Source organism: Lucilia cuprina, chromosome 3, assembly GCF_022045245.1.
Source record: "Lucilia cuprina isolate Lc7/37 chromosome 3, ASM2204524v1, whole genome shotgun sequence".
Classification (NCBI taxonomy): Eukaryota; Metazoa; Arthropoda; class Insecta; order Diptera; family Calliphoridae; genus Lucilia; species Lucilia cuprina.
Window position 1 is genome coordinate 37,476,806 of NC_060951.1, and position 24,492 is coordinate 37,501,297.

The window sequence follows — 24,492 nt, forward strand, 5'->3', positions numbered from 1 at the left end:
TGAGTTCAGTGTCTTCCAAATACAAAGGGCTTATGCCGAGTGTATTTGCAATGCAAAAGAACCACAGCCAACACTAAAGCCACCACATCGCGGCAAGATTGTTATCCACAATATTTATGCAAAAAAACTGCATAAACAGATAAATTTATAATTTTTTTTTTTTCAAATCTAGATTTATAAATAAAACCCAACAACAATAAGAAAAAGAATATTATTTAATAGTAATAATAAAAAAAGAACCAGAACAATGACGACCAACGACCGACCACTACTGCTACTGCTGTTGATTATTATGAAATCGAGTATTTCATCTTAATTGAGTGGTGACTGGTGTCAATTATTCTGTATTTTAAATTATTATAATTTTTTTATTTATATTATTATTATTCTTGTTTTGTCACTAAAAATAGATAAACATACTATTTGTATGTAAATTTAAATAGTAAATTTAATAGAATTAAATATTTTATATCACAACAAATAAATAAATTTAAAATGCAAATATAAACAGAGAAAAACTAACTGATATCAATATGATATCAGTCAGATTTCTATATAGTCAACTTTTTATATATGTATCTATTCTACGAGCCAGATTATAGACAATCCTATAGCCAAGACTCTATAGTTCAGACTATAGACTATTCTATAGTATAGATTTTGGATTATACTATAGTCCAGAATATAGAATAGTCTATAAATTAATATATGCTCCAGACTATAAACTGTTCTATGTTCCACATATACTATTCTATAGTCCAGCCTATAGACTATTCTATTGTCCAGTCTATAGACTATTCTATAGTCCAGACTATAGACTATTCTATAGTCCAGACTATAACCTATTCTATAGCCCAGACTATAGAATATTCTATAGTCTAGACTATAGACTATTCTATAACCCAGACTATAGACTATTCTATAGCCCAGACTATAGACTATTCTATAATCCAGTCTATAGACTATTCTATAGTCCAGACTATAGACTATTCTATAGTCCAGACTATAACCTATTCTATAGCCCAGACTATAGAATATTCTATAGTCTAGACTATAGACTATTCTATAACCCAGACTATAGACTATTCTATAGTCCAGACTATAGACTATTCTATAGTCCAGATTATAGACTATTTTATAGTCCAGACTATAGACTATTCTATAGTCCAGACTATAGACTATTCTATAGTCCAGATTATAGACTATTTTATAGTCCAGACTATAGACTATTCTATAGTCCAGACTCTAGACTATTCTATAGTCCAGATTATAGACTATTTTATAGTCCAGACTATAGACTATTCTATAATCCAGACTATAGACTATTTTATAGTCCAGACTATAGACTATTCTATAATCTAAAGAAGACACTATTAAAAGAGTTTTAGAATAAAAAGTTTATGTTTGTGGTAATGAGTGAAGGGATCCGTTACTTTCGTTTGTTATTTAAAATTCCCACTATTTTATTTTGTTTTACTTTTGTTAAAAAATTTTTTTAAAAATCTAAAATTAGCTTTTTTAAAAATATAAACAATAAAAATTATAAATTTATAAAAATTTTTACCAGGTGTTGTGTGCGAGAAAAAAATACAATACGTAGTAGAATTTTAAATCAATTGTTTTAATAGAAAAATTCTATAAAAAATTTTTAAAAATTTATTGTTTAAATCAGCTATCAGTCAGTCACTCACACACTTTTTATATAGATTTGCGATTTTTTCTAGTTTATGTTATTGTCTATATAAAGATTTTTTATTATTATTTATTTGCGATTTGTTTTTCACAAAATTTTTTATTATTTAGAAATAAAGTCAATGGCCGTTTTTGCTATAAACATAATTTTTTTTTTGGTAAAAACATTTATGGAATTATTGTTTTGTTATCAATAATATGTCTAAAATTCTATATCATATGAATTGATTTATTCAAAATTCCAACATTTGTTATGATCATTGTTAAAATGTTGAAAATTCTTAATAAAAATCTAATAAGTTGTGGGAATTTTCTTTGGGTTTTTTAGTTGAAAAACATAAATTTGTTTAGCAGAACTAAGAAAAGCTAACAGCTGATCTTTTTTGACGTTTATGTTTTCCATAGAATACTTTTGTTGATTACCATTCTAATGATGTATAATAGTGATAAAAGATCCAATTCATATATTTGTATTTTCTTTGCGTTGAAAGAATTTTCAAAAACTAAATAGAAATCAATTATAAAAATCTCTTGATTGTGATTCACCGCCACTAGAATCCAGTTTATTATTGTAAATTTATAATATGTTTTTTTTTTTTTTTTGGAGAATAGTACGTGCCGCTTGTCACACTGTTCAAAGGTGGGGCGGCTAAAGCAAAGTAATACTTTTAGTTTTTTTTTTTTCTTTTAAACAAATATTAGACACCTAGATTCTTAGTGACCTATAAGTCGAAATAAACAAAATAAATACTAAGGTGATAGATAAAGATTTTATTTATTTTTTTTTTTTTGAAAAATATTCCTCTAAAACGTATTTGTTAAAAAAATATTTTTAAATCAATTTAAAAATTTTAAAAATTTACTGCCAAAATTTTCATAAAATTGCAAATTTTTCTTTGTCACTAGTAAACTTTTTTGTTTGTCAAATTTTCTTAGAAATCTTAATGCCAAAAAGTAAACAAAAAAAGTAGGAAGAGTGATCAAGTCCAGGGGATTTTCAAATTGTTTTCCACAAACTCTTAACATTTCCTTAGAGGTCAACATCTAACTAGTCATTGGATTGATAATAAAACATCGTTTATCTTATAACTATAACATGCTTTTCAAATATCTTTCATTTGTTATATTTCTATGATTTAAATTCCTAATTATTTCTAAATTTAAATAATTTCACTTTCAAACCATTTTAAATGTGAATTCATTTATTATTTAAAACATATGTTATCTTCTATTGCCCTATATATTTAAAAAGTTTGTTCCGAAGAAAAAAATCTAAATGTTTGCAGACGAGTGGGCGACATTTGTGGCAAATTTTCCTTGTTTTTGTCGGTTCTGTTTTATCATATTTTTCTTAATATTAATGATAGAAAAATAATATAAAATTAAATTAACAGTGAAAGACAAAACTAGTTGTTTTAACAGTTTACAGAAAAATGGAAAAGCGTTCTCTGAACACTAGCCATATAGAAAGATGTCTTCTTTTGATATATTTCCTGTAGAAAGCTTGCTCATTTAGACAGTTTTTTAATAAGGTGTCTTATTGAGATATAATTTTTATAAACAAGTGTCTTTTTAGATACTTTTTTGATAGAAAAATGTATTCTTTAGATACTTTTCTAATGGAGGAGTGTCTTCTTTATTCGCTTCACGAATAGAAAAATATCATCTTTACATAATTTTCGAATAGAAAAGTGTCTTCTTTATACACTTTGTGAATAGAAAAGCGTTTACTTTGGATAATTTTCTTTTGTGTTAGAAAAGTATCTTCTTTATGCACTCTTTGAAAAGAAAAGTCTCTTCTTTACATACTTTTTTAATATAAGGGTGTCTTCTTCGATTCTTTTCGGAAAGTGTCTTTTCTATAGACTTTTCTTATAGAAAAATATATTTTTTAAATACTTTTCGAATAGAAAAGTGTCTTGTTAGATACTTTTCTAAGTGTGATTGTCTCTTGAGACACTTTTTTTATAGGAAAGTGTCTTCTTTAGTCAGAAGAAAGTGTCTTCTTTAGATACTTCTTGGATAAAAGAGTGCCTTTTTGGATACTTTTCTGATATGTTTTCTTTTCGAATAGAAAAGTATCTTTCTAAAAATAACTTTTCGGATAGAAACACGTTTTCTTTATACAGTTTATTAAATTTAGACACTTTTCTTATAGAAAAGTGTCTTGTAGAACAGTTCCTGTGTCTTCTTGTATAACAAAAGACACAGCGTTTTTTAAAATTTATCTTAAATTTTAATTAAATATTTTTCTTAAATAGAAATTTCTCTTGAACACAGAATTTCCAAAATTTTCCTAAAATACAAAAATTTTAAAACATTTCTCTTCAAGAATGGAACTTATTTAAAATGTTCGCTAAAGAAGTTATACAAAATGTCTCTAAAATAAAGTATTCAAAATTTTCCTTACATAAACAAATATGCTGAAATTTTCCCTTTAATATGGAATTTTTCTAAAATATCCTTTTTATTATAAATTTATCAAAAATTTCATTACAACAATTATTCAAAAATGTTCTTATAAATAAGGAATTTATCAAAAGTTTCATTAAATTATAAAATTATTCAAAATTTACCATAAATTAAGCACTTACTAAAAAATTTCCCTAAAATACAGAGTTTATTAAAAAATTTTAAATTTATTCAAAAAAATTTCCTTAAATAAAGAATAAGAAATTTAACAAAATTCCTTTAAATAAAGAATTTATAAACATTTAATAAAGAATTTATTGAAAATTTCCCTTAAATAAGAACATTTTAAAAATTACACTAAAATACAAAACTTTTAAAAGTTTCTTTTAAATAACGATTTTTTAAATCTCCCTTAAATAAAGAATTTATTGAAAATTTCCTTAAAATAAGAATATTTCGAAAAATTTCGCTTAAATAAAGAATTTTTTAGAATATCCCTTCATTAAAGAATTTTTTATAAACTTTACTTAAAAAATGTTATCGAAAATGTCTCTAAAATACAGAAGTTTTAAGAATTTCCCTTAAATACCAAATTGTTATAAAAAAAATTTCCCTTAAATTATGAATTCATGTTTAAAAAAGGAATTGTTTAGAAAATTTCCCTCAAATAAAAAATTTTGAAATATTTCTCTAAAATGTAGATTTAATGAAAAATTTTGATTAAGTAAAACATTTTTTTAAATATTTTTCAAAAGTATAGAATTTACGAAAAATTTCCCCTGAATAGAGGATTTATGAAAAATTTCTCTTAAATACTAAATTTATAAAAAAATTCCCTATAATTAATTATGTTTTAAATATATTCCTTAAACGAGGTATTTTTCCAGAAATTTTCTAAAAAAATACAAATTTTGTAAATTTCCTAAAATAAATAATTTAATAAAAATTTTACTTAAATACAAAAATTATCTAAAATTTCCTTTAAATAAATAGATAAAAAAATTCACTTAAAAAAATATTAAATTTTCCTTAAGTAGAGAATTTTATAAAGTTTTCCCAAAAATATAATATATTTTTTTTTTAATTTTCCTTAAGTAGAGAATTTACTAAAATTTCCCTAAATATATTTTTTTAAAATTTCATTTAAATAAAAATTTTATTACAAATTTTCTCTAAAATAAAGAAATTATCTAAAATTTCCCTTAAATACAGAAATTGTCCAAAATTTTCCTTGAATTTATAGAAAATTTTCCCTTCAATAAAGAATTTATAAAAAAATGTATCTTTAATATCGATATTAGGCAAAATTTCCCTAGTTTTATCAAACATTTTACCTTAAATAAAGAATTTATCAAAATTTTTCCAAAAATACAACATTTTTTTTAGAAATTTCCCTTAAACTAAAAATGTATCACAAATTTCTCTTAATTACAAAAATTATCCAAATAATCCCTTAAATAAATAATTTCCCAAAAAAAGATTTTTAATTTCCCTTAAGTATAGAATTTATTAAAAATTTCCCAAATATACATTTTTTTTAAGAATTTATAAAAATTTTATTTTAAATAAAGAAGTTATTAAAAAAAATTCCCTTAAATACAGAAATTGCCCATTAATAAAAAATTAATCAAAAATATATCTTTAATACCGACATTTGGCAAAATTTCCCTCTTTTTTAACAAAATACCAAATATATAACGTTTTACAGATTTTTGTTATTTGTTCCTAAAATTTTGTTTTCCACTGTAGTGAGTGGCCTGTTAACAGGTGTTTATTCGCATAAAATGCTAAATAGTTTTCTAAATTGATAAAATGATTATAGCTAATATAAATCTTTAGAAAAAAAACAACAATTTAAAGAAAATAAATAGAGCTTGTAAACAAAATTTTGACAAAATAACGAAAAGGGAAATCATGATTTGTAAACCAAAAAAAAAACTATAAAATTGTTAAGAAAAATTTCAATAAAATGCTGAAAAACTCAAGGTAAAACTCACCTTGAAAATACAAAATAAACAAAATTATTAAAATAAGAAAAAAACCAAGTATTTATCAGCTTTTTTTTTTTGTTTTAAATAAATTACAAAATAAACAAAAATAAATTAAAAGTAAATGAAGTGCAAAATATTGAAACATTTGTTGTTGTAAAACACACAAAAGTAATATTTCACAATTTCAGCATAAAATTTAACCTAGAACTAACTAACAGTAAAATTAGGTCAAAATTTCCCTTTTTTTGTTAATTAAGCAAAAATTTTAAAAAGAAAACAATAAAATCTTTTACAATTTAGTTTTTTTCTTTCTTTAATAATAAAAATGTTTAAATTATGTTAATTTTATTTTTTTTTTTGTTTTGAATAAAAAAAAGAAAAACAATATTTAACTTCCAGAAAAGATAAAGAAAAAAAAACATTACAATATTAAGAAATTTCTTTTAACACATGCCCTTTCTTTCGCACCCCTCCCTCTCCAAGAGAAAAGAAAAACCTCATTTATTTCGAAACTTATATTTTAGTTAATTTATATTTTTAAACATTTTATTAACAGCAAAACATTTATTTTAGTCAAAAACTTGAAATTTATAATTATTGTTTTCCACAATTGTAGGTGCCTAATTGTCGCTAGTTAAATTTTTTTTGTGGGGGGAAAATTTTTATATATTTTTTTCGGTTTAATTAGAGGTTTTAAATGAAATGGAAAGTTTGTGTGTTTAATAAATTTCTTTTTTGTTTTTAACCCAGGGGTCTTAAACTTGTCACATTTGTTCTTTAAGATTTAGGTTTATTTTTGAGTGATAATTATATCTAATCTTTTTTTCTTTGTAGAAGAGTCAGGAGTTTATAGAAAGATTAGAAAAAGTGTGATTGTTTTATCTAATTTGCAGTTGAACCACTTAAGTGCGGAGGGTATATTAGGTTTGTGCTGATGTTTGTAACGCACAATAATATTGGTCCTATACCCACCTTAAAGTATACCAATAGGCTCAGACTTATTTTCTGAGTCGATTTAGCTATGTCCGTCTGTCCGTCCATCCATGTAAACCTTGTAATCAAACTACAGGTCGCAATTCTGAAGATAATTCAATGAAATTTGGTACATGATATTCTATTGCCCCAGGTTAAGATCGGTCCATTATTTCACCTGGCCCCCATACAACTGTACACCCTAATAGTGACTTGTAAACCTTGTAATCAAACTACAGATCGCAATTTTGTAGATAATGCAATGAAATTTGGCACATGATCTTTTATGGTACTGTCGACGAAGTCTATAGTTAATATGGGTCCATTATTACACCTAGGCCCCATACAAATATTAAATATTTCCTTAAATTGTTTAAAAATTTCCTCAAAATACAAAATTTTTAAAAAATCCTTTAATTAAGTAAAAAAAATCAACTTAAACTATCTATAAATATTTCCTTTAGAGAATTTATAAAAATACCCGGTGTGATTCGCTACCCCAATCGAAATTAAAAAAAAAAACAAATTTCTTTATTTATTAATATGTATTAGTTTCCAAGTTAAACGATTTTTTGTATTTAATTGGAGGTGACACGCCCCCTAACGCTAGTCCGCCCACATTTTATCCTAAATAATCATATTGACACTAAAGTGGTTCCGACAAAATTTAAGGACTCTAACTTTTATATTATCACAAATATACGAATTTTATATTTTCTTAATGTAGGCGTGGCTCCTCGCCCACTTGAAATTTCAAAATAAAAGTAGTAGACATACAGGAATACGCTGTGAAAATTTCAAGAAAATCGGTTCAGCCGTTAAGTAGTCTATAACGTTCAAACATACAAACATATAAACATACGAACAAACACACAAACACATATTTAGATTTATATATATAGATTAATGAAAAGTTTCCCAAAAATACAACATTATTGATCGCATACCTGACTATACTTTCCTACTTGTTGTTATACCCTTCGCCTTCGTGAGAAGGGTATATATAAGTTTGTCATTCCGTTTGTAATTTCTATAATATTATTTTCCGACCCTATAAAGTATATATATTCTGGATCCTTATAGATAGCAGAGTCGATTAAGCCATGTCCGTATGTCTGTCCGTCTGTCTGTTGAAATCAACTTTCTAAAGACTCCAGATATCAAATCTTCAATAATTCTGTCAGACATGCTTTCGAGAAATTTCCTATTGAAAATCAGCAAAATCGGTCCATAAATAACTGAGATATCGGTTAAAATCTGACTCTACCTCTGAAAATTTCCTCAACAACATATAAATAAAAGCATAAAAACAATAACAAGGAGATAAAGCAGTAATATGTTGGTAATACAGCTCATATTTGTTTGACGGTGTTAGTACAGTACAACGGATAATATTTCATTCTGTTACAGTTTATATTTGTTTGTGTGTATGTTATGTGCAGAGGTACAAAATAAATAATAAACTGTTGTTAAAAACATACTTGGTGAAGGGTATATATGATTCGACACAGCCGAATATAGAAATCTGACTTGTTTTAATACTGAATTGTTTTTGTTTCAAAAAATTGTATTTGAAAAGTTTTATATGACATACAATGCTACAACAATACGATATCGATTGTGAATTGAACAATTATTTAGCAGACACAGTAGTAGAGGGTTCTCCATAAATTAATATTTTTTAAAAACGTTTAACACTTTTATTTATTTATTTTTTGGGGAAAAACTGTGAATATTTTTTTGGGTGTTTTTTCTTAATAACAGATAAATATTTAAACAAGATCTAAATTAAAGAATACATATATAATTCTATATATTGAATAAATAAATAAAACTGAAACAAATATAAATTTTTACCACAATTGAACTTGAAAAGAAAAATAAATAAAATTAAATACCTTTTTCTACAGGTATAAGAAAAATAACAACAAAAATAAAAAAGAGGAGCAAAATAAACATAATATTACTTTTAAGTATAAAATTAATAAATATATTTAAAGTAAACAAATTAATAAACAATGACAGCTCAAAAAAAAAACAATATATATTTCGAAACATTTATGTTTCAAGCAGATAAATATTGTTTTCTTTTAAGAAACAAATAATATTTTAGAATTTTGAAACAAATTTAGCAAATTTTTTTCTATTTTAGCAAACAAAAGCTTTTGGATTAAATTCATATTTAAATTAAAACACGTTCTTTAAATAATAAAAAAGACTTAACGGTTTTATTTGTTTATAAATACATTTTGTGTATTATTGTTTAAGTTAATTTGTTTTAAAATTATGGAAATTTGTTTTGTTTTCAAACTTTCATTAGAAATTTGAGTTTAAAAACCTTTTAAACTAATTTTTTTTCTAATTTATTAAGCAGAACTTTAGAAATGCATTTATAATGAGAAGAGAAATGAGAAATTGGCGAAATTATTAAATGTTCTATATTTTTGTTATGAATTTTGTTTATAATTAACCTATTATTTAGTAATCTCTTAAACATATATACATATGTCACCCCATAGTCCCCCGGGGGCATTTTACCTTGGTGAAATCTCCACCGGGGAACAAAGGTGTTACCAGTGCCTTTAGTCTGCCGGGACTATAATCTGGTGATGTCAAATGTATCACCGGCTTCGCCTTAGTATAATTTGGCATGGGGTCTAACCAGATAATCTGATACTACGTGTGGCCAGTTGCCCTCAGGGCTTGTCCAGGCTGGTCAGTTGGTTGAGGTTCCTTCGGGATCAACGTAGTGGTTTAATACCCAAAATCGCGGTGAGAGAATGTTGGTTTAAGGACTGATATATCCTATACCTAATGGTTTGGATCGGTTATTCTTACCCGTCGCGTAGTGGGACGCTAATGTATGCTGGGGGTAATTGTCAGGTTACTATTCAATAGTTGCGTGTCATCTCGTAGAGTGATCTTTATGATCATGGGAATGGAACTGATGCGAAAATTGGTGAAAGATCGGGAAATTCTCCATATATTGGAGATTTATACGGATTTAGTATGACTTTTTACGTTTCGGGGTAGTTCTTCGTTGATGCCATCTCAAGAGAATATATTCATACATGCTACGCGACTAATTGTCGGTGCAATTATTGGAATCTATTGTCACATAGATCGGTTCATATATGAGTGATCCTGATCCAATATGTCTCTAGGTGGTGTTGCCGAAACAACAGGGCCATCTCTGAAGAGGTCAAGGAATGCACTGGAATGGGTCATTAGAAGATTGGGATTGCATTTGAGTAATTTTTCGGCAAATCCGGAAGCTTGAATCACCTGATGTTAGTTAGGGTTATCCCCCTTATATTGGCTTTAGTCTAGTGATTGCTTTTCTTTGTCGGTATGTGCATTAGGCTTGAGCTTATGTTGCCTGTTATTCAGCAACGGTGCACGAGATTAAATAGGCTGAGTACTTGAGCAAAGTGCTTGTGCATGGACCGGCACATCCATGTTCAAAAATTGCCACCTGAGTTCTTCATTGAAGGATTCAGAGGCGCGTGGTAGAACGTCTACTCAGTGGCTGAAAAAGATCACCGTAAAATAATGCTGTCAAGGCAGGTGTTCACGCACTGACAATTCGTAAAACTCTGTGTTCATACCAGATTTATCACAGTATGTTCTCTGTGAGTAAGAACAAAGTTTTTAGCTAATATGATGGATTCGTACTTCGGTCTAACGGTTACGTAAGCGGAAGTGAGTACATGAGCAAAGTTCTTTGGGGAGGGTGATCTTTGATTGCATAAAATGTCGAATTTTATTGCAGTGCTCGTATTTAGTCAGTAATGAGCTATAAGGACGTTTTCTGAAGGTACTTTGTATATGAACGATGTTGAAGATCAAAATTCACTTATAAACACTACGAACACAATGAATTTTAATTTAGACATAAATTGCTCTACCAACTCTCAAATAAGAGCTTTTGAATAACAACCTCCCTCCTCTGCACCGTAATTTATAGAGATATCGAAAAAAATTGGGAAGTACTATGCTATATGTTCCCTAGGAATTATTCTTTTTGTATATTAATGTATAGAAATTATCACGTTTCTACATGTTTTTATATGTACTTGTTTGTTTCCCGGGAAAACCGCGGAAAAATAAGTTTTCTTTGATAAAATTTTAATAAATTATAGTGTTTTATTAAACAATTGTATTTTTTCCAATGCTATTTATACCACACCTAACTTTAGTGGGGAGGGTATATTGGGTTTGTGCTGATGTTTGTAACGCACAATAATATTGGTCCTATTCCCATCTTAAAGTATATCAATCGACTCAGATTCATTTTCTGAATCGATTTAGCTTTGCCTGTCCGTCTGTTCACCTGTCCGTCCGTCCATGTAAACCTTGTAATCAAACTACGGGTCGCAATTTTGAATATAATTCAATGAAATTTGGTACATGTCCCAAGGACGAAGCCTATTGATAATGTTTAAGATCGGTTCATTATTTCACCTAGCCCCTATACAACAAAACCCGCCGAATAGGGCTTGTAAACCTTGTACTCAAACTACAGGTGGCAATTTTAGAGATAATTCAATGAAATTTAGCACATGATTTTCTATGGTTCCGTAGACAAAGCCTATTGAAAGTAGTTAACATCGGTCCATTATTTCACCTAGTCCCCATACAACTGAAACCGCCGAATAGGGTTTTTACTTCATAATTATGTTTAATATACTAGTATCTCGACAAAAAGCAAAACCAAATTCTACACTAGACTTTACTATAATTATAGGGCCTTATATAAACCTAGACCCTATGAAAAGGTCCCATCATAAATTCACTTAAAAGTCCACAATTTTATTTAACAATAAACCGCTTAAGTATGTCTGAGCAAAGTTACAATTCAACTTAAATGTTTTAATATGACAACAATATCACATTTTATTTTTGTAAAAGGTGTGGGATATTGTATGGTCGGCCACATCCGACTATAATTTCTTACATCTAAACAAAATTCCCCTTTTTCAAAAAACACCTATAGTTTTTTGTTAAAACTTATTAATATGCTTTTAACAACAGTCTATTATTTAATAAACGTATGGACTTCCTTAAATATGAATACAACAATGTAAATTTGAATTAATTGATTAATATAATGAATAATGAAAAAAAACAGTTTTTAAATAATTTAATAAAAGTACTTACTTTGGGTACTTTTGCACCAAATTTATTCCCTTTTTACGAAAAAAATGCTTTTTTTATAAATGTTGTTGTAGTCTGTTGTAGAATGTTGTAGGCTGTTGTATGCTGTTGCTTTTGTGTTTATTGCTGTTGTTGTTGTTGCTTTGGTGTGCCACACTTTTCTTTTAATTTTTGTTGTTGTTTTTGGGGGGAGAATTTTCGTTTTTTTTCACTTTATTTTCAAAAATTTTTTTTGTTTTGATTTTTGTTTTCGTTTTCGTGTGTTTTGCTGCTGCTCAATTAAGAAGATCTTTGATCTTTATTAATTTATAAATACAAAATTTTGTTTTCTTATGCATTTAAAAGTTTTTTTATTTAAATATTTTTAAAACAAAAATATCAAAAAAATTTAAGATTTTTTTTTTTAAATTTTCAGTTCAATAAAGAAAATTTCGTAATTTTATTGATATGACACTATTTTGTTCTTGTTTTTTTTTTTTTTGTAAATTTCTTTAAATTGCAGAAAATTGTGTTTAAAATTTTTTTTAGAACAAAATTTCTTTTTCATAAAAACTGCTGCAGTTTTTAGGTTATTGCACTTTTTATGTTTTTCTATATATTTTTCTGTAGCATCAACTATATGTACAAAGATGATGTTGACGTTGGCTGTTGCATGCAATATTTATGTTGCTGTTTTTTTTTTAGGACAAACCTCAAAAAATTACATTCACGGAAAAAAAATCGTTTAAATTGTTGTTGATTATTTGCTCGTTTAACGTTTAATTAGAGAAAATAAAAATTTCGACACAATATTTAAGTATTTTTTTTTCACTTTTCTGGACTGTTGTTGTTATTGTTTTTATTTTGAATAAATTTATTTTCATTAAATTCAATTAAACTTATACGATAACGTCGTTTAATTTTATTGATCTTTAAACGCGTCGTTTTATGTTTCATTACACTGTATTTGTAACGATAACAACGAGATTGCTGTTCTTGTTCTTCTTCTTTTTCAAAAAAAAAAATATGGACTCGTTTTGTCGACTCCGTCTCAATATGAATATTGAATTTCCATATAAGATTTCAAATGTTTTAGTTTTCTATTGTTGGTGTTGTTGAACGTTTTTTGATGGCTTAGAAATATATACAACAGACCAAAGTGGTAGATCTTCTTTAGTTGAGTTGTCAAGGCCAATAAACTGTATTTAGTGGCAAGTCAGTCATTCAGCCAGCCAGCCAGCCAGTCAGTCTTCCTTAACCACTTCTTTTTCTTGTTTATTGTTGGTTGGTGCGCTCTTTTTGCTAAAATTGCTTTTGTATTGTGATGTTTCTTTTGCCGTTTGTCTGTTTATTGTTTTTGGCTATTTGAAAAAAAACAGTAGGGAAAAATTGTTAAAGGTTAAATTCTAATATATATTTTAATAGAAGCAGATCGAAAACAACCACATTTCAAACTGACTTCTAGAAACCTTAATCGTTTGAAACTAATCTATTGAAATTTGATAAACCCTAAACTTTCCTATAGAAGTTTGAGGAACCTTAAACTTTTCTATAGAAGTTTGAGGAACCTTAAACTATTCTATAGAAGTTTGAGGAACCTCAAACTGTTCTACAGGACTTTGAGGAACCTCAAATTGTTCTACAGAAGTTTGAGGAACCTCAAACTGTTCTACAGAAGTTTGACGAACCTCAAAATGTTCTACAGAAGTTTGAGGAATCTCAAACTATTCTGAGGAACCTTAAACTGTTCTATAGAAGTTTAAGAAACCTCAAACAGTTTTTTAGAACTTTAAGGATCCTCAATCTGTTCTTTAGAAGTTTAAGGATTCTCAAACTGTTCTGCAAAAGTTTAAGGAATCTAAACTGTTCTATAGATATTTGAGAAATCTAAAACTGTTATACAAATGTTTAAGGAACAACAAAGTGTTCTACAGAAGTTTGAGGAACCTCAAACTATTCTATAGAAGTTTGAGGAATCTCAAACTGGTCTGCAGAAGTTTTAGGAACCTCAAATTGTTCTATAGAAGTTTGAGGATTTTAAACTGTTCTACAAAGTTTGAGGAACCTTAAACTGTTCTATAGAAGTTTAAGAAACCTCAAACTGTTCTTTAGAAGTTTAAGGAACCTCAAACTGTTCTGCAGAAGTTTAAGGAAACTATAGATGTTTGAGGAACATGAAACTGCTCTACAGAAGTTTAAGAAACAACAAACTGTTCTATAGAAATTTAGAAAGTTCATGCTGTCCTAAAAGAGGTTGAGGATTTTAAACTGTTGTAAAAAAGTTTGAGGAACCTGAAACTGTTCTATAGAAGTTTGAGGACTGATCTATAGAAGTTCAAAGAATTTCAAACAATTCCATAAAGGAACCTTATATTGTTCAATAGAATTTTTAGGAACCTTCTTAAACTTTTCTATAGATGTTTGAGGAAACTGTTCTATAAAAGTTTGAGGAACATCAAACCATTCTATAGAAGTTTGGTGTACCTCAATCTTGTTCTATATAAGTCTGAGGAATCTCAAAATCGTATAAAGTAGTTTGTGAAGTTAAAGAAGAAACTTCACACTATCTATCTATCTATCTATCTATCTATCTATCTATCTATCTATCTGTCTGTCTGTCTGTCTGTCTGTCTGTCTATCTATCTATCTATCTATCTATCTATCTATCTATCTATCTATCTATCTATCTATCTATCTATCTATCTATCTATCTATCTATCTATCTATCTATCTATCTATCTATCTATCTATCTATTTTAAGGATTTTTATAAATATTACCTGAATTTAGGTCTAGTTAACAGAAGTTTATAATTCCAAATAAAAACAATCTATCAAAATTTTATTTTGATAAATTGATCTGCCTCTAATAAAATTTTCTACACTGTAGTGGTTTGGTAGGTTTTTGTACAGATTTATTTCAGTAGTATTTATTTCTTTTTTTTTGCCTGTTCTCACTCAACAGAAACAATTGTATTTGTTTTGGGTTTTTATTTGTATTATTTACTCGATGTTGGTTGTGTTCTTTTTTTGTCTTTATTATATTTTATTTTTGTATTTCAGACAAGTTTCTCGTTTTTTACCACTTTTAATTTAATGATGATCAGCCGAAAAAAAACTTTTCACACAGAATTATTTTTTTTTTAAAAACCGGCTTAATTTAAAAAAAAATACACTTTTTGGAAATTTAATTTTTTCAAACGCACTTAATCGTATTATTAATAATATTTTTGTTTCAAGATGCTTCTGTCATTGCAAAAATATACGTACGTAAAATTAATTTGAAATATATGTATGTATGTATTTTTTTTTTTTTGTTTTAATGCAATTTCCCAAAATTTTCTTTTTAATATTTTTTTTTTGACACTGTTTGATAGAATAAAAAATAAAATAAAAAGAAAACACTGAATCTACGACGAACGTGTTGTGCTGTCAAGCAGTGTTAAATCTAAACTGATGTATTTCAATATACGTGATCTACAATTTTGTATTTTTGTTCAGTTTGTGTTTTGTTGTTGTTGTTGTATTTAGTATTGTGATTCTATAAAATAACGTAGCGTTGCTGCCTAAACGCTGTCGCTGTTAATAGGCAGCGCTTATTAACAGCGGTGTATATAATCTATAAACTTTATTATTGTTGTTTCAATACTAACAACTAGCACGTACTTTATTCTACACTTCCACTGCTAGAAGAAAGCAACAGCAGTAAAACAGCTGTTCACGCAGCGCTGCGCAGCACAGCACCGCAGACGTTTCCGTTTAATACAAAACATTTTACTTGTTGATCTATAGAAGAAAAAAAAACAGATGATTTTAATACAAAACTTTCTCTCATTGAAGACGAAGAAAAAAGAAGCACCAACACAACAACAACTCTAGAAAAATCTTCTATCTCTTTGCAGATTAATATTTTGTTTACATTTAAAATTTTCACAATCTCGCCAGATCCTAAATGAAGCGTTCTATACGATCGCAGCAAAGTTGTTCTATACGATAATCGTCGTAGTCTCTTGTTTAGATTTTGAATGGATGAATGCATTTAATATTTGTGTGTTAATATGAATTAACATGTCTTCTTGATTGTATTCCTTTTTTTACGAAAATGCAGTCATTAATTTGTGTGTTTATTGTAAACAAAAAATATTGTTTTGACATTTTAATAAACAATTATCAGGTTTTACTATATATCAAAGCTTTATTAACTGATTGTAGACGATCGGTGGTTTCTTTTTAATAAAGAGTTTACGAGTTTGCTGGAAAAATTAAAAAAACTGTTGCCGCTTTAATATCAAATTAATAAAGATCGGCATTCTCATGATCATTTTCTGTACTGATCTCTGAAAGATCTAGAGAAAAACAGAAAGTAGTAAGAGAATGCATGCAGCCAATAAGTTGACTTCTATTCTTATGGAAACAGTAATCAGGTATTGACATTTTATGTTGAAATTCATAAAGTTGTTAAAACTGATTATTTTAAAATTCTAATTTCCAATACGTTCCCAATAATTACATATACCCTAAAGACCCCCCGGGGCATGTTTCCTTGATGAACGATCCTCATCTTGGTGTATTGCAATCCCGGGGTAAAGAGATGCAGGGGTGATACAAATATACCCACGGTCTTTTAAATGGAATAATTTGATATGAGGTCGAACCAAAGCACCACTTAATCAGGTACAGCGGGTGGCCATTTGTCTGCAGGACTGCTTACCCGACCTACACCTATCTTAAAGTGCACCAAACGGCTCAGAATTACTTTATCAGTTGATTTAGCTATGCCCGTCCGTCTGTCTGTCTGTCTGTCTGTCTGTCTGAGTGCTTGTACGCACTCTAAAGATGGAAATTTCCAACATAATTGGTTAAATCTTCATTTAGCCCAAATATAAAACGAAGGCTACTGGTTCAAATCGGTCCATTGTTTAGCCTAGTCCCCATACAACCGTACCCCCCGAATAGGGCTTTTGGGCTTATATATGAACGCTATAGAAAATGTTTCAAATCGGTCCATTATTTCGTTAAGCCCCCATACAACCGTACCCCCCGATTAGGGATTTTGGGCTCATATATGAACGCTATTGAAAATGGTTCAAATCGGTCCATTATTTCGCCTAGCCCCCCTACAAGCGTACCCCCCGAATAGTGCTCATAATTATGCCTGATTATGCATTGAAAACTATTTTACATTTAATTTTTTTTGAAAAATATTTCAATTCTATTTTTTTTTCATTCCAGGTTTCAACAAAATCTTCAGAATTCCTCCGGTAAGTTTGATTTTTCATAATTTTTAAAAGATTTTTGTCATAAACTTTTTATAAAAGATAATGAAAGATATTTATCGCCGATTACATTTTTTGACAATATATGTTTGTATTCATCACTATGATTTCTTTTAAAATCTATCAAACTATTGCTTCCAAATCTCGGGAACTCTCAAAACTTCTCTTTGAGCCTTAGTTGTTTTAGTAATTGAAATTCTCATGACATTAAGATTGGCTCTTTAGATAGATTTCAGAATTTAAAAATGTTAATTCTTAATTAGTTTTTTATTATTAAACCAACATTCAATAACCTTAAAAAATTAATTGTTTATTACATCTTTTCTTCAACAAAATTCACTTTACATTATAAAAAAATTAAAAATTTCGTCATTCGTTTCTAAGTTTTTAAAAAAATCATCCCACAGTTTTGTTTAACTAAATATTACTTTTTTTAGTAATTAGTCAAATAAACCTGCACTTAGTAATTGTAAAATTTTAAAAATATTTTTTTAACTAAAATTTAAACAAAAAAATATTTGTTTTAAAAAAATAAATTTTATAATTAAATTTAACGCTAACAAGTAATTTTAACAACAAAAATAACTTTTTTATTTAGAACTAAAGATTTACATCAGTCACATGTTGTGTTTTTATTTGTAATTTTAATTATAATTTTTTTATTTTTGCAAAATTGTAAATTTTCAAGTTGACAGGGATGGGTTGTTGACAATTATTACTATTAAAAATCGCTTACCTGTAGGTGGTTGTTTAAATGGGAGTGTGTGTGTGTTTCTTTGCAATTACAACAATAACTGAGTGAGTTTGCATTTTATCAGTTACATTTACAACAAGATTATTATCATTGCTTTTGTTGTAAAATTTCAAACTTGAAATCATACCGCTTGTTTATTCTCCCATAAAATTCTACAAACGGTGGGACTTTACTTTGCTAAATTCAAATATTCTTTAATTGTTTAAGTGTTGCTTTTAGAAAAAATAAAAGTGATAAATTAAACAAAAATTTCGTTAAATTTTTTAGTTTAAATTTAATATGTTTATTTACTCTTAATATGCAATAAGTTTCTTTAAAACGTGTTTGGAATATTTCTTTTAAGTTGTTTAAATAATGATGTATTAGCTTGAGAATTATGAAGCGAAAAAAAACACCTGAATTGTGTATTTTAAAAAAAATTCCATGTGGGTTGATATATTTTAGTTTTTTTTTCATATAACTGCAGATTAAAAATTACATAATATTCAGATCGTTGAGAACGTTTAGTTAGTTATTGATAGATCACTGATCAAGGAGTAAAGTGAATGAAATGTTCTTATATTTCATGATCGTCCGAATTTTTGTCATTTCCAGTATTCAAAATTCAGGGAGTCAAAATTTTTATCAAAAGAGATCGGGGTTTTAGAACAAAAGAAAGATTTTTAGTTACATTATAAGAACTGAACTAGAACTGAACTAGAACTGAACTAGAACTGACCTAGAACTGAACTAGAACTGAACTAGAACTGAACTAGAACTGAACTAGAACTGGACTAGAACTGAACTAGAAATGAACTAGAAATGAACTAGAACCGAACTAGAACTGAACTAGAACTGAACTAGAACTGAACTAGAACTGAACGAGAACTGAACTAGAACTGAACTAGAACTGAATTAGAACTGAACTAGAACTGAACTAGAACTGAACTAGAACTGAACTTGAACTGAACTAGAACTGAACTAGAACTGAACTAGAACTGAACTAGAACTGAACTAGAACTGAACTAGAACTGAACTAGAACTAAACTAGAACTAAACTAGAACTGAACTAGAACTGAACTAGAAATGAATTAGAACTGAACTAGAACTAAACTAGAACTGAACTAGAACTGAACTAGAACTGAAGTAGAACTGAACTAGAACTGAACTGGAACTGAACTAGAACTGAACTAGAACTGAACTAGAACTGAAGTAGAACTAAACTAGAAGATAACTAAAACTAAACTAGGACGGAACTAAGGCTAAACTAGAACTGAACTAAAACTTTAATGTTCATTATTTCTGTTTTGTTAACAGATCAAATATTATTTTGTCATTGTCTCTTTTTATGTCTTCTTTACAAAGACCTACCATAATTTTTTTCCATTTTTTAAGTTTCTTTGTTAAAGAACTAAATAAATAATTAATAATAGTAAACATTTACTAGGTTAACAACAATCTTTATCTCTAAAGCATTTAACAAGTTCTTTTTTTTATAAAATAATTTATCTACTACACTTTAAGTAGCAACAATGGGGTTAAGAAAAACAATTCCAGATAAAATAATTAAATAAATATAATTATAAGTTTAATTTACGTCTAAATACTTGTTTATTGCAAATTCTTTATAATGAATTAAAAAAATCTATATATTACTCGAGAGAGTTTAGGTGATTGTGAAAAACCCTATTAAGCTTTAAAATTTATTTCATCATTAATTTTTTTTTAGATAATTTAAAATTAAAAATTCTAAGTATTTGAAAACGTTTTTTTTATTATTGTGTTATATGTTATAATTTATTATGACATACAATAATTTTATAAGATTTTGACATTACTTTTCTGAACTCTTTTCACCAGCTACTTGACAGGTTTACATGTATCCCTTGTAGGGTAACGTATTTCTGAAGATCACATTTCATGATCTCGTTTTAATTTTGCACATGTGATCAAATAAAAAAAGATTTTAAAATAACTGACATTTTATTTAAAATGAAATAAACAATAATTTTTTTATTTTATTAAAAAAAAGTAAAACATACTTAATAAATATTTGTTAAACAAATCTCAGCATAATTTTTCATAAAACATCACAAAAGTGTCCAAAATATTCTATGAAATTCATGCAAAATTATTCTTTAAAGTTTATTGTTTTTGAACAAAAAAAATTAAAATAAAACAAAACTTCGACCAAAAAAATTTAATTATTTTATTGCAGACATTTAGATAAAAATATAAAAGTCTCACTTTATCTCTTGTTTACTCCAGATAAATATCAGCAGAAAAAGAAAGAATTACTTATGCAAATAAAACAAGTTAACACCTTAATTAGGCAAAGAAAAGATAATGAAAATTTCCCGCTTATTAACGAAAAAAACTCCCCAGATCATTAATGAAAGTGTTTGTGTGTTGCACTAAAAGTCTCTCGCTCTCAAGGGTTTTGCCCCTTAAGTCACGTCAACTGTTAGTTAAACATTTATTAAATCAAATTATAAAACATTTAAATAAATTCTTTTTATTGTTATTTTTTTATTCTCTCTGTTTTATGGTTTGTGCTAAATTTGCATTGCATTTATTAAGTTGTTTTTGTTTTTCTAGTAATGAGTGAAAATTGTGAAATTCTTATTCAAAAAACGTTTTTTTAAGTCCATAAAAAAACTTGTTGTAGTGAACTTGGTGCCCAGTAGTAGCAGATCTCTTCTATTTTCTTAACATTCAAAAGTATGGAGTAGATAATCAAGCTATGAGGTATAAACAGGTTTTTTAAACAATTTAAAAGAAATAAATATTTAGTCGGCAGTTTAAAACTATACGAATACTCTACGAAACGAACTAGAATTCGATTAGAACTGATCTAGAACTGAACTAGAACTGAACTAGAACTGAAGTAGAACTGAACTAGAACTGAACTAGAACTGAACTAGAAATGAACTAGAACTGAACTAGAACTGAACTAGAACTGAACTAGAACTGAACTAGAACTGAACTAGAACTGAACTAGAACTGAACTAGAACTGAACTAGAACTGAACTAGAACTGAACTAGAACTGAACTAGAACTGAACTAGAACTGAACTAGAACTGAACTAGAACTGAACTAGAACTGAACTAGAACTGAACTAGAACTGAACTAGAACTGAACTAGAACTGAACTAGAACTGAACTAGAACTGAACTAGAACTGAACTAGAACTGAACTAGTATTGAACTAGAATTGAACTAGAACTGAACTAGAACTGGACTAAAACTGAACTAGAACTGAATTAGAAGTGAACTAAAACTGAACTAGAACTGAACTAGAACTGAACTAGAACTGAACTAGAACTGAACTAGAACTGAACTAGAACTGAACTAGAACTGAACTAGAACTGACTGAACTAGAACTGAACTAGAACTGAACTAGAACTGAACTAGAACTGAACTAGAACTGAACTAGAACTGAAATAGAACTGAACTAGAACTGAACTAGAACTGAACTAGAACTGAACTAGAACTGAACTAGAACTGAACCAGAACTGAACTAGAACTGAACTAGAACTAGAACTGAACTAGAACTGAACTAGAACTGAACTAGAACTGAACTAGAACTGAACCAGAACTGAACTAGAACTAAACTAGAACTGAACTAGAATTGAACTAAAACTGTACTAGAACTGAACTAGAACTGAACTAAAACTGAACTAGAACTGAACTAGAACTGAACTAGAACTGAACTTAAACTGAACTAGAACTGAACTAGAACTGAACTAGAACTGAACTAGAACTGAACTAGAACTGAACTAGAACTGAACTAGAACTGAACTAGAACTGAACTAGAACTGAACTAGAACTGAACTAGAACTGAACTAGAACTGAACTAGAACTGAACTAGAACTGAACTAGAACTGAACTAGAACTGAACTAGAACTGAACTAGAACTGAACTAGAACTGAACTAGAACTGAACTAGAACTGAACTAGAACTGAACTATACTGAACTAGAACTGAACTAGAACTGAACTAGAACTGAACTAGAACTGAAACTAGAACTGAACTAGAAACTGAACTAGAACTGAACTAGAACTGAACTAGAACTGAACTAGAACTGAACTAGAACTGAACTAGAACTAAACTAGAACTAAACTAGAACTGAACTAGAACTGAACTAGAAATGAATTAGAACTGAACTAGAACTAAACTAGAACTGAACTAGAACTGAACTAGAACTGAAGTAGAACTGAACTAGAACTGAACTGGAACTGAACTAGAACTGAACTAGAACTGAACTAGAACTGAAGTAGAACTAAACTAGAAGATAACTAAAACTAAACTAGGACGGAACTAAGGCTAAACTAGAACTGAACTAAAACTTTAATGTTCATTATTTCTGTTTGTTAACAGATCAAATATTATTTTGTCATTGTCTCTTTTTATGTCTTCTTTACAAAGACCTACCATAATTTTTTTCCATTTTTTAAGTTTCTTTGTTAAAGAACTAAATAAATAATTAATAATAGTAAACATTTACTAGGTTAACAACAATCTTTATCTCTAAAGCATTTAACAAGTTCTTTTTTTTATAAAATAATTTATCTACTACACTTTAAGTAGCAACAATGGGGTTAAAAAACAATTCCAGATAAAATAATTAAATAAATATAATTATAAGTTTAATTTACGTCTAAATACTTGTTTATATTGCAAATTCTTTATAATGAATTAAAAAAATCTATATATTACTCGAGAGAGTTTAGGTGATTGTGAAAAACCCTATTAAGCTTTAAAATTTATTTCATCATTAATTTTTTTTTAGATAATTTAAAATTAAAAATTCTAAGTATTTGAAAACGTTTTTTTTATTATTGTGTTATATGTTATAATTTATTATGACATACAATAATTTTATAAGATTTTGACATTACTTTTCTGAACTCTTTTCACCAGCTACTTGACAGGTTTACATGTATCCCTTGTAGGGTAACGTATTTCTGAAGATCACATTTCATGATCTCGTTTTAATTTTGCACATGTGATCAAATAAAAAAGATTTTAAAATAACTGACATTTTATTTAAAATGAAATAAACAATAATTTTTTTTATTTTATTAAAAAAAAGTAAAACATACTTAATAAATATTTGTTAAACAAATCTCAGCATAATTTTTCATAAAACATCACAAAAGTGTCCAAAATATTCTATGAAATTCATGCAAAATTATTCTTTAAAGTTTATTGTTTTTGAACAAAAAAAATTAAAATAAAACAAAACTTCGACCAAAAAAAATAAAATTATTTTATTGCAGACATTTAGATAAAAATATAAAAGTCTCACTTTATCTCTTGTTTACTCCAGATAAATATCAGCAGAAAAAGAAAGAATTACTTATGCAAATAAAACAAGTTAACACCTTAATTAGGCAAAGAAAAGATAATGAAAATTTCCCGCTTATTAACGAAAAAACTCCCCAGATCATTAATGAAAGTGTTTTGTGTGTTGCACTAAAAGTCTCTCGCTCTCAAGGGTTTTGCCCCTTAAGTCACGTCAACTGTTAGTTAAACATTTATTAAATCAAATTATAAAACATTTAAATAAATTCTTTTTATTGTTATTTTTTTATTCTCTCTGTTTTATGGTTTGTGCTAAATTTGCATTGCATTTATTAAGTTGTTTTTGTTTTTCTAGTAATGAGTGAAAATTGTGAAATTCTTATTCAAAAAACGTTTTTTTAAGTCCATAAAAAAACTTGTTGTAGTGAACTTGTGCCCAGTAGTAGCAGATCTCTTCTATTTTTCTTAACATTCAAAAGTATGGAGTAGATAATCAAGCTATGAGGTATAAACAGGTTTTTTAAACAATTTAAAAAAATAAATATTTAGTCGGCAGTTTAAAACTATACGAATACTCTACGAAACGAACTAGAATTCGATTAGAACTGATCTAGAACTGAACTAGAACTGAACTAGAACTGAAGTAGAACTGAACTAGAACTGAACTAGAACTGAACTAGAAATGAACTAGAACTGAACTAGAACTGAACTAGAACTGAACTAGAACTGAACTAGAACTGAACTAGAACTGAACTAAGAACTGAACTAGAACTGAACTAGAACTGAACAGAACTGAACTAGAACTGAACTAGAACTGAACTAGAACTGAACTAGAACTGAACTAGAACTGAACTAGAACTGAACTAGAACTGAACTAGAACTGAACTAGAACTGAACTAGAACTGAACTAGAACTGAACTAGAACTGAACTAGAACGAGAACTAGAACTGAACTAGTATTGAACTAGAATTGAACTAG

General features: G+C 27.7%; 1 protein-coding gene and 2 long non-coding RNA genes across 3 annotated transcripts in view; 1 reads left to right on the top strand and 2 right to left on the bottom strand.

Annotated features, from left to right (window-relative positions):
* Positions 1 to 12,645, bottom strand: part of LOC111682357 — a 30,003-nt gene extending 17,358 nt beyond the window's left edge. Inside the window, exon 1 of the mRNA XM_023444288.2 lies at positions 12,228 to 12,645. The gene's annotated coding sequence lies outside the window, so the exon portion shown is untranslated. The remainder of the gene's footprint in view (positions 1 to 12,227) is intronic.
* LOC124418693 overlaps positions 1 to 24,492 on the top strand; it is a 97,295-nt gene that overhangs the window by 8,957 nt on the left and 63,846 nt on the right. Inside the window, exon 2 of the long non-coding RNA XR_006940155.1 lies at positions 17,434 to 17,462. This is a non-coding gene — a long non-coding RNA (uncharacterized LOC124418693). The remainder of the gene's footprint in view (positions 1 to 17,433; positions 17,463 to 24,492) is intronic.
* On the bottom strand, positions 12,895 to 16,055 carry LOC124418692. The gene is made up of 2 exons (XR_006940154.1): positions 14,983 to 16,055; positions 12,895 to 13,564 (listed from the first exon to the last, which is right to left on the bottom strand). It is a non-coding gene; the product is annotated as an uncharacterized LOC124418692 (long non-coding RNA).